The following is a 9,374-nucleotide window of genomic DNA, read 5'->3' as shown; positions in this document are numbered from 1 at the left end:
CCTTGTAGCTATGCTTTTTTGGACAATAGGCACGCTTTAATTCGTCTCTATATGAATGTACGCACGCTTTCCAAAAACGTGTTAGAAGCGTCTTCGTATGGACCGTATCAGACTTTGTAGAAACGATTATTGTAAGCGTATATATTAGATGAATAGACGTTTCATAGACACGTTAGATGCATGTTTAGACACATTGATACGCTTTTATAGATGAGCATATAACATGTGTCTATTATTGTTGTTACGTCATATAGTAACGTTTCATTATGTGTGAAAAAATATAGATACGATATTATAGATACATTCATAATTCATGTGTATTACTATAGTCACGTTTTATAGTGACGCTTTATTGCGCATTAAGGAGTATAGAGACGATATAGTAGGTGACACGAATGATGACATGGCAGGTGATGTGGATAGGTGACATGGCAGGTGATGTGGAAAAATGACGTGGCAGGTGATGTGGAAAGGTGACGTGTCAGCTGAACTAGCGAGTGACACATTTTATAGTAATGCCAAAACACGTGTTAACAAAAGTAGAAACAATAATATAGCCACGTTTGTATTGTGTGCCTACGCATATCAATACGTTATATAGTAACGTCAAAGTGTGTATTAAGACATGTAGAAACGATTTTGTACATACATCTATATTTGTTTGTAATAATATAGACACGTTATACTGTAACACTTTATTACGTGCCAAAAAAAGATGTTTTCATTTATATATTTATATATATAAATGTGCATCGAGATGAATGTTAAAAAAATCAAATTATAAACCCTCAATAATATTGCTTTTGGCCTTGGCAAAATATCAAGAAGCTAACTAACTCGATAGGAAACATGTTCAGTAACTGCCAATTGTGTTCACAAAGAAGCAAAGCCAAAGTGGCAATATCATACAAATATCACTTAAAAATTTTAGTAACTATTAGAATCTAACTGATTCACTTTGCAATTATACTAGGCTTCCCATCTAGCTTTGTCCACGCCATCTAGCTTTGTCCACGTGCTGCAGGTACCAACTTGTTGCGGGTACAAGATGAGCTTCTAGCTTGCTTCACCTATGAAGCATGTGTTAGATCAATAACTCAATTTGAAGTTGTTATGGAGACACATGTACTATTTCAAATAAAAAAGAAACTTACATGTGTAATTGGCCAAGGAATAACATAGCCAATAGCATCAATTAGTGTACGAATCTGATTAGATGGTCTAGGTACCTCCTCATTTGTAATATTGCCAAGTTCAATATTTTCAATGCCTTCAACAAGAACCCCACAATATTCTGGTCCAAGCTTTGCTCCTAATATTTATCTTTGGCTATCTGTAGTCACTAACTTCCCTTTGACCACAACTCTGCCTTTGTTTATCAGTGAAATAAGGTAGACTTGCTTTTGTCTCTACAAATTACAAAACATGAACATATGATCTTTTGGTAAAACAACGTCATAATTGGAAAGAAATAAGGCAAATAAAACCACATACTGATTCTGATATGCCCATGCTGGCAGCTTGAACCCTTCGAGTTCTCTATAACAAACATCAAATCATAGCATCACTTAATCAAATTATGCTTTATATTTTAATTGAAACAATAATACAATTAGCTTAGACATACCATGTTGTGCAATATAGGATCACTTGGCAAATCTGTGACTACATTGCCATCAAGTTGTGCCTCCTACAGGCATAGTTTCACTCAATTATTATAGAAAAAGAAAATTATAAATATTAGATTTTAACAGGGAATGTAGACGAACAGGAACCAATTACTGAACCCTAGAGTTGCAAAAGAAAGCTAATTAATTAGGCAACTAAACTAAAAGGGAGTTTTTAATGCTTTTCACTTAAGTTTATATAGGCTAAATGAGACGGATTAACAACTGAATGAAAGCAGAGTACATGCTACTTCAGTACTTCTTAAAAAACTACACAGAATCAAAGAGCAATAAATCAACAGGTGAAAAGAAACTTTGCAAAAACGGACTTGTAGATTTTGGAAAGTTGAACAACTTTCATGTATGGAGAATTCCAAGTTTTAGAGGAAAAGTTGGAGTAAAAAGCTTAATTCAGTTTTGAATCAGACTTGAAGTTTGCTGAAAATAATATCAACTAGCTGTTTTTGGGTCTTCATAACTTTCGATTTATAAACAGTTTGAAGATGGTCATTATAACAAAGTTATAGGGCCACATGAGGAGTACAAGCTTTGTTAAGTCACCTAGCTCTAAAGTTATATGGAACCTGGTGTAAAATTAGTCCAAAGTAGAGCTAACAGAGTTTCTGGATTTCAGACTTAGTAGATTTCAGAGGCTGAATTTCAGTATTTGGATCCAACTTTGGGCCTTGATATTTTGGAATCCAGGGTGTTGTGGTTAATGAACACTATACCAAACTCGTAGAGAGATGATAGAAGAACAATTCTTATTAAGTGATATAGCACCAAAGCTATATGCTACTGGTACAAAAGATAGTCCAAAGATTGATTGGCAGATTTCTGAGTTTTCAGACTTACAACAGTAACTGAACCTGAAGTTAGTGTTTGATAGCAGTTTTGGTCGCTTGTTTGTGACTAATCCCTAAGTATTTGGGCTGAGAGATCCATAAAGGGATTGAAGACCGTATGTTGGTGAATCACTTTCCTTAAGTGAGCTTTACATAACCCCATGCAAAATTTGGAGTAAAGCTTGCCTAAAAATGGACTGTCAGTGTATTGGGGACTTAGTGGTTCAGAGCTGAAACTCTCAAAAACAGCCAATGGTGCTCTGTTTGGAGCTCAGTTGTGATTAATCCATATGGTTTTAGACCAAGAGCTGTATAGCAAAATGGAAGACCATATATAGGAGAACAAAATTCTTTAAGTAAGATTGGTTTGGTGCTACACAAAAAAAGGAGTAACAGTGGCTCAAATTTGGACTAGGTGGCTGAATTCTGAATTTTCAGATTTGGAATTGTATAAGTCTGAATACCTGTCTGTCTGCTCCACTTTGAGGGCTTGTAAGGGCTGTTCTGTGTAGCTTTGTACCAGAATGTCTTAAGCAAAGTTGGAGAGGTTGTATCCATAAGCAAAGTTTATTAAGGAACCCTGGCTTGACATTGTGTAAATTTGAAAGATTTGGGCACCCCAAAAGGCCTCTGTCGAACGGGGATGAATCAACTGAACAAAGCTGAAAATGGGTTAAGGAAAACAGAAATGGTAATCAGATTTTGTAGTCAACTTTTGGATGCCATAACTTATATTCTAGGAGGTTTGGGTATATGAAATCTGTAGACTTGGTAGACCTTGGACTAATAAACAAGTTCTATTAATAGTGATTAATCTGTCTTACTCAAAAAATGAGAGAAATGGCTAGCTGAAGATGGGTGGATCAGTCAAGAGCTGTAGATCCAAAATTGCAGAAATATCTAGCTGTGATCTTTTTACTCCCTGCTGATTTCTCTGCTAGTGTTACTCGAATTTTGGATAATGGTAAAGTAGAGATATTTAACTGAAGGTCTAGAGACCTCACTAGCTGCTGGGAAAATATCTAGTTTGGACTAACTTGGGAGCAGTGGCAGTGAGGTATTTAATTGTGTTGTTTTGCTGTCTGCAGTAGGGGACAAAAGAGATACATGTATGTGTATAGTTCAGATAAGTGTGGAGGGTATAATTGAGGTCTAGAACCCACCCTCAGCTGGAAAGAATATCCAGTTCTTGGACATATTAAAGCATATCCTCAACAGATATTTGGTTGTTGGAATGGCCCAAGTTCAGTGTTCCTGGCTATACCTATGAGCCTGTGCTGGATTGGGGCATGGAAGCCACGTTGGTCAGCCCATATGCTGCTGGCACCTCAAGAATACTTCCTCACTGCATTCTAGGTATATCAAGCAGTTAATGCAAATGCTTATGATGACATGTTAGAGTTTTAGTTAACGTAAGTGGTGTTACAAAAATCCTTTATATCTCTTCTATTCTGCAAGAACAATCTATATCCAACTACAAGTATTCAAATTTGCAAAATAACAACTTTGAAGCAGGTAACAAAATAAAAAAAATACAAGATACATGTGCATTGGTAATTGAGTAGGCCTTTCTAACATACCTTTGAAGGTGTTTGCTCATGTGGTGTAGATGTATGGACTTGAGTTCGTCCAAGACTTCTATGGATAGATTGTTGTTGCTGCTGCTCGACATGAACCATGTTCTACAAGCCATTAGCAAGAGCTTGAATATTATTATATAGTAGCTAATGATATTTAATAATTGAAATAAAGGAAGTATACATGCACTTCATTTGTTCGAGAGGTCACGTCAGCATTTGAATCTTCTTGGATGCTACTCGTATCTTTGGCAGCATAATTTTCAGATTTGTCATCTTCAGTGCATTGGTCATAACTATCACCACCCTGAAATATTTGAACCAACATACTGTTAAAAATATGCTCTTATTCTAGAGAGGGAGGGGGCCATGGTTGAATGCAAGCTTACTTCATTTTGTAAAGCTTCTCTCATCTCTGGGGTTAAATCTTCTGGATACTTTTTTGACATAAAAGTAAGCCAATGCTTCATGAGACCACTCACGGATTCCATTTTATTGTCAATTTCATTTACTTTCTCTTGGTACATTCTTTTTTCCTCCGTTTGAATAACAAACGGTAAACCTTGAAAAGCTTGTACTTGACTCCAGTACTTATCATCATAGTACCCACGTGCTTTGAAATCCTTGGCAACAATATCATTGAACACTTCATTGTAATCTTTAGATGAAAGACGATTACCATCATTGTTCCCTCGCCTTTTTTTAAATTCCTCATAAGATGCAGCCTATTGAAACAAGTATATAGGAAGGTTAAGAAACTATAAGCTGATTTTTAGACCAAGCATAAATCATTTATACCAGAAAATGTACGTACCATCAGTGTCTCTGCCTTTTCTGTTGTGTATCTACCATTCTTCTTTTTATGAGCTTCCTCCCATAGTTCTATCCTATGAACCTTTCGTTTAGTTCTGGTTTCCTGCATAATTGAGTTATTTGGCTATCATTTCAATCCTCAGATAGATGATAGTGAAATTTAACAAATATGGATGAATATTTATCACCGTCTCTTTTTTTAATCTAGCAAGGCTTTTCCTCCCACATGTGTGTGCAATCTTCTGTTCTTTTGCACAACGAGAGTTTGTGGAACATAATTTCTGCAAAGACAGGCAATGATTAAGCAATAATGTAACATTCCTTGATTAAAAATTGATATAAACGTATTGAGTAAATAGATGGCACCTTATGTTGCTCTTGGCACCAAATTCCAACTAGAGATCTCCATTGATGTTCATTAGTCGTTAGTGGCTTCTCTCTTAGGATTTCTTCTAGAGTTCTCTCGTCACGATTGAAGTATTGTTTCTTCAACTTAGATGTGTACGCTCACCACCTATTATTAATTGTCCTTAGGATCCAGTCCCTTATAAGATGTATGGTTTGCCTTGGGAAGGCAAACTTTAGCTATATACAGGAAGGTAAATGTTAGTACATATATAAAAATGAAGGTACATGCTTGCACCGATAACAAAAAATTACCTCTACATCCTTTATTATTTGTTCCTTGTGTGAATTAAACCTGCGATTGTCAAATCTTGGGATGTCTAAAGGGGCTAAGGTTGGGCTTTCTGCTACATGGCCAAGGTGCTGCCCAAGAATGGAGGCTGACCTTTCATTTGGGACACCATTTTCATCTGTCTCTACAATTACCTTTCCTCCTTGTAATGCTAGTAAATTTGAAAGTGTGAATTCCCCTAAAATCTGTCTAACCTCTCCATTTGGCCCTGCATATATGAAAATGTAAGATTTCACATTGTACCAAGATATACAAGAACAAACCTGAAACTTACATATGATCTTAATTGGACTTCGAGGTTGGTGTGGCAGGCGGACTAATAAACCATCAACATCAGGAGGGGACTGTAAACTTTTATTGTTCTCATTATCTGCCACATTTTCGTGCTCCTCCTGAGCAGCTTCTGCACCATCTCCATCAATGTTCAAATTCTTTAATCTTCAAAGTCCTCTTGTCATGATTGATTCTGCTTATTACATATAGGAGATCAACAAAATCCATTTATCCAAACCAGTTTAATTTATCTGTCCAAATCCCTACAAGCAATCTATCAAAAACTCAAATCTATAATGCTTGTTATCTGCCTGCTATAGTGGTGGTGTAGTCTCATCTGCCTACAACGGTGGATCGAGCTGCTTTATTGGCTCAGATGCAGCAGGCTATAATGGAGAAACAGAAGCAAAAGATGTTGAGGTTTTCAGGCCAATCTCGGTCCTATGGGCAAGGAGGGAGGACTGAGGTGAAATTATCTTCTGGAGTCAATTTGTCCAAGGAGAGGGCAGTCAAGGAGTATCGAAGACAGCACGGTTTATGTTATACCTGTGGTGAGAAGTTTGAGGTCGATCATCAAAGCAAGTGTCCCAAGAGATTACAAATGCAGCTTAATGCTCTGACTACAGAAGAGTTGGGTATGGCTTTGACTGATGAGGTCCTTTCTCAGTTGAAGCAGGATGAGTCGGAAGGAGCAGATGGTCCCAATCTTTCTCTAAATGCCATCAGAGGTACTGCTAAGGAAACATGTATGAGGGTCAGAGCTTTGGTGGGTAATCAGACCATGTTGATTTTGGTCGATTCCGGTAGCTCCACCAGTTTTATTAACAAGATTTTTGTGGAGCGTGGTGGAGAAATATGGAGTCAACACTTCAAATAGTGTGACCAGGAGAAATCTTTTTTACTGCATGTTGGACAGCACTTGAAACAGTTCAAGCAGCTGAGTCATCACTAGATGGTTCTCCAAGTTGTCAGCTGCATCTTCAGTAAAATAAGGCTACACCAGATGGAAAATATCCCCCCTTCAACCCCATCTGTTCAGGCCTACGGCTGCACACCAGAATCACCTAGAAAACTAGTGAAGCTAAATAATTTACTAATATGTACTCTTCAGCTTTTCTATAAAGAACCCAGATTCAAACTGTCCAGAACAGCCACTTTTTATGTAGTACTGAGTCCATCTCCCTTCAACAAAGTTGCACATTCATAGATCCTCTACCATTTTGATATCATGGTCCTAAGCTAAAACCCAATGGACTAAATAATAAAAGGACTTCAAAGTTGGCTTAGGCATAAAAGTTCAGAACCCAGAATTATCACTAAGTCTAAAAATTCAGATTTGAGGATAGGAATTTTGGGTCAATTTCTCTAACAGATTCCATATGGATTTAGGGCTTCAACACTTTGGTATTTTGATTTTTGGAAAATTATGGTCAGATCTTAGATTTCACCCTTTAGACCAAAACTTGACAGTCTGAAATTCTGAAATTCTGGGTTCAGTTTTCAGTAGAGTGAAACTATGGTCCATGTGTGATATGCCTCACTTTGGGGCTCTATAACTCGAAACCTGTAAGGTATTGACTCTGGAAGTTTACAACAAATTGAAAGATCAATGTTCAGTGAATAAGTTTGATGTGGGAGGGTAGCTCTATTCTTATGGAGAAATAGGAGAAAAGGGAGGCTGAATCTGGGTCTGCAGTCGACTGAACTAGATGTTTTTAGTTTCGGGGTCCTGCTTCTTGAGATTATAAGTGGAAAGAGGAGCTTAGGTTTTCAGCACAATGGAGAGTTCTACAACCTTCTTGAATACGTAAGCAACCAAGGACTCGAAAATCTGTAGAATTGGTAAAACTGATATGTTTTCCCTTATAACAAGATTGCATTATACTAACAGATCAGTAACTATTGATAGTGTATCTGTATGGTGTTGTACATTATTTATTTCCATGAAGTATAGAGCTCAAAGCACAGGGTGTTTTCCTGTACCTCCATGTTTTATTGCTATTGTCTAGCACTAGGAGTTGTAGATACATCTAACAGCTAAAGCTATACCACCATACACATGCGAAAAATAGCTCTCGTTTCAATAAAATATAAAAATAATCATATACGTTAATAAATATGTCTGCTCATAAATCATAATGATCAGATGAGCAAACACAACTATCTTTTATTTTAACTAAGCAAATACATCCATCCTGCAAGTCAGTAATAACTAATACAATAGTCACTACAAGCACATGCTAGCCAAAAACTGGATGGTGTTTGGAAGATGCGGACATAGTAGAAGAGCCTATCCAAGCAGCAGTGTAGTGTAGAGGGAAGATCAGCACTATGATGGGAATCGAACTATGAACAAGAACAATCATCACAGCCAATGGAGATCGGAAATACCAGTTTTAGACCTTTTCAGGTTTCCTAGTCGTATGCTCTATAAGATATACCAGAGCCACTGCACCTAGCATTCAGCTGTCAGGACTCCCCCTGGCGTTCCTGGACTCCCCCTACGAGCGCGGATCCCTGGCATTCCCGGACTCCCCCTACGGCGCGCGCGTGGCTCGGCACGTACGACAGCGCCGAGGACGCCGTCGTGGCCTACGACCGCGCCGCGTACCGCATGCCTCACCCATCGGCACCCTCCCCGACGGCACCATCGGAAACACGGATTGGGGAAGAGGAAGGAGGAGGCATCACCTTGCTGGTTGGTGGCGCCGCCGGCGAATCGAGCGGATCGGACCTGATGCGACGACTCGGAAACCGCCCTCTCCTCCCCAGATGGACCGCCGGTTGGTTATAAAATGAAGCGTATCCTTGCACAATGGAACGTATCTTTGTCTGCTTGGGCGAACCGCGGAACAGGTACTGCGGAACAGAATTAGGTGTTGTCACGGTTTAGGCCCACCAGCAGCTAAGGCTTGCGGAGGCCCGAGCGTCGCTTGCTGAGGTCCGACTGTCCAAGGCTCTGAGCGGCTAACCGACTGACCAGTGACCGCTGAGGTGCTGCTGACTGCCTTCTCTGTCCCTCTGGTAAATTTGTGTTTCGATTGGAGTTGTTGACAGATTGCTAGTAGGGATTTGGACAGATAAATTAAACTGGTTTGGATAAATGCTTACGGGTTTTATTCAACTTTAATAGGTCATAATATAAATATTGATGGATCGAAGTTGGATGAAAGAATCAAGATTGGACACTGCATACAAAAATGGCGTTGAGGAGTTTTTAGCATTTGCTTACCGGGACCTTCCACAAGGTAGCGAGATACTTTGTCCATGCATAAACTGCAAAAATAGATATAACCACAGCTGTGATGAGGTCAGGACACATCTGAGATGTAATGGTATTATTAAAGGTTATACTATCTGGGTTCATCATGGTGAAAAATATGACAGGCCATCTATAGAACTTGCTGATGTACCAAATATCAGTGCAAATTTGACTACTTCAGGTCCAATACGAGACCGCCAGGATGGAAGATTGGATGACATGCAAGAACTCTTGCAGGCT

The 9,374-nt window shown here is 38.7% G+C and overlaps 1 long non-coding RNA gene across 1 annotated transcript; it reads right to left on the bottom strand.

Annotated features, from left to right (window-relative positions):
- Positions 1–778: 778 nt before the first annotated feature.
- Positions 779–8,664, bottom strand: LOC103649243 (uncharacterized). The gene is made up of 5 exons (XR_004856413.1): positions 8,564–8,664; positions 1,628–1,690; positions 1,495–1,539; positions 1,155–1,409; positions 779–1,070 (listed from the first exon to the last, which is right to left on the bottom strand). It is a non-coding gene; the product is annotated as an uncharacterized lncRNA (long non-coding RNA).
- Positions 8,665–9,374: the final 710 nt, after the last annotated feature.

The sequence above is a fragment of the Zea mays genome, chromosome 2 (genome assembly GCF_902167145.1).
Source record: "Zea mays cultivar B73 chromosome 2, Zm-B73-REFERENCE-NAM-5.0, whole genome shotgun sequence".
NCBI lineage: Eukaryota > Viridiplantae > Streptophyta > Magnoliopsida > Poales > Poaceae > Zea > Zea mays.
The sequence above is the reverse complement of the archived record's forward strand: the minus strand, read 5'-3'. Positions and strand labels throughout refer to the sequence as shown.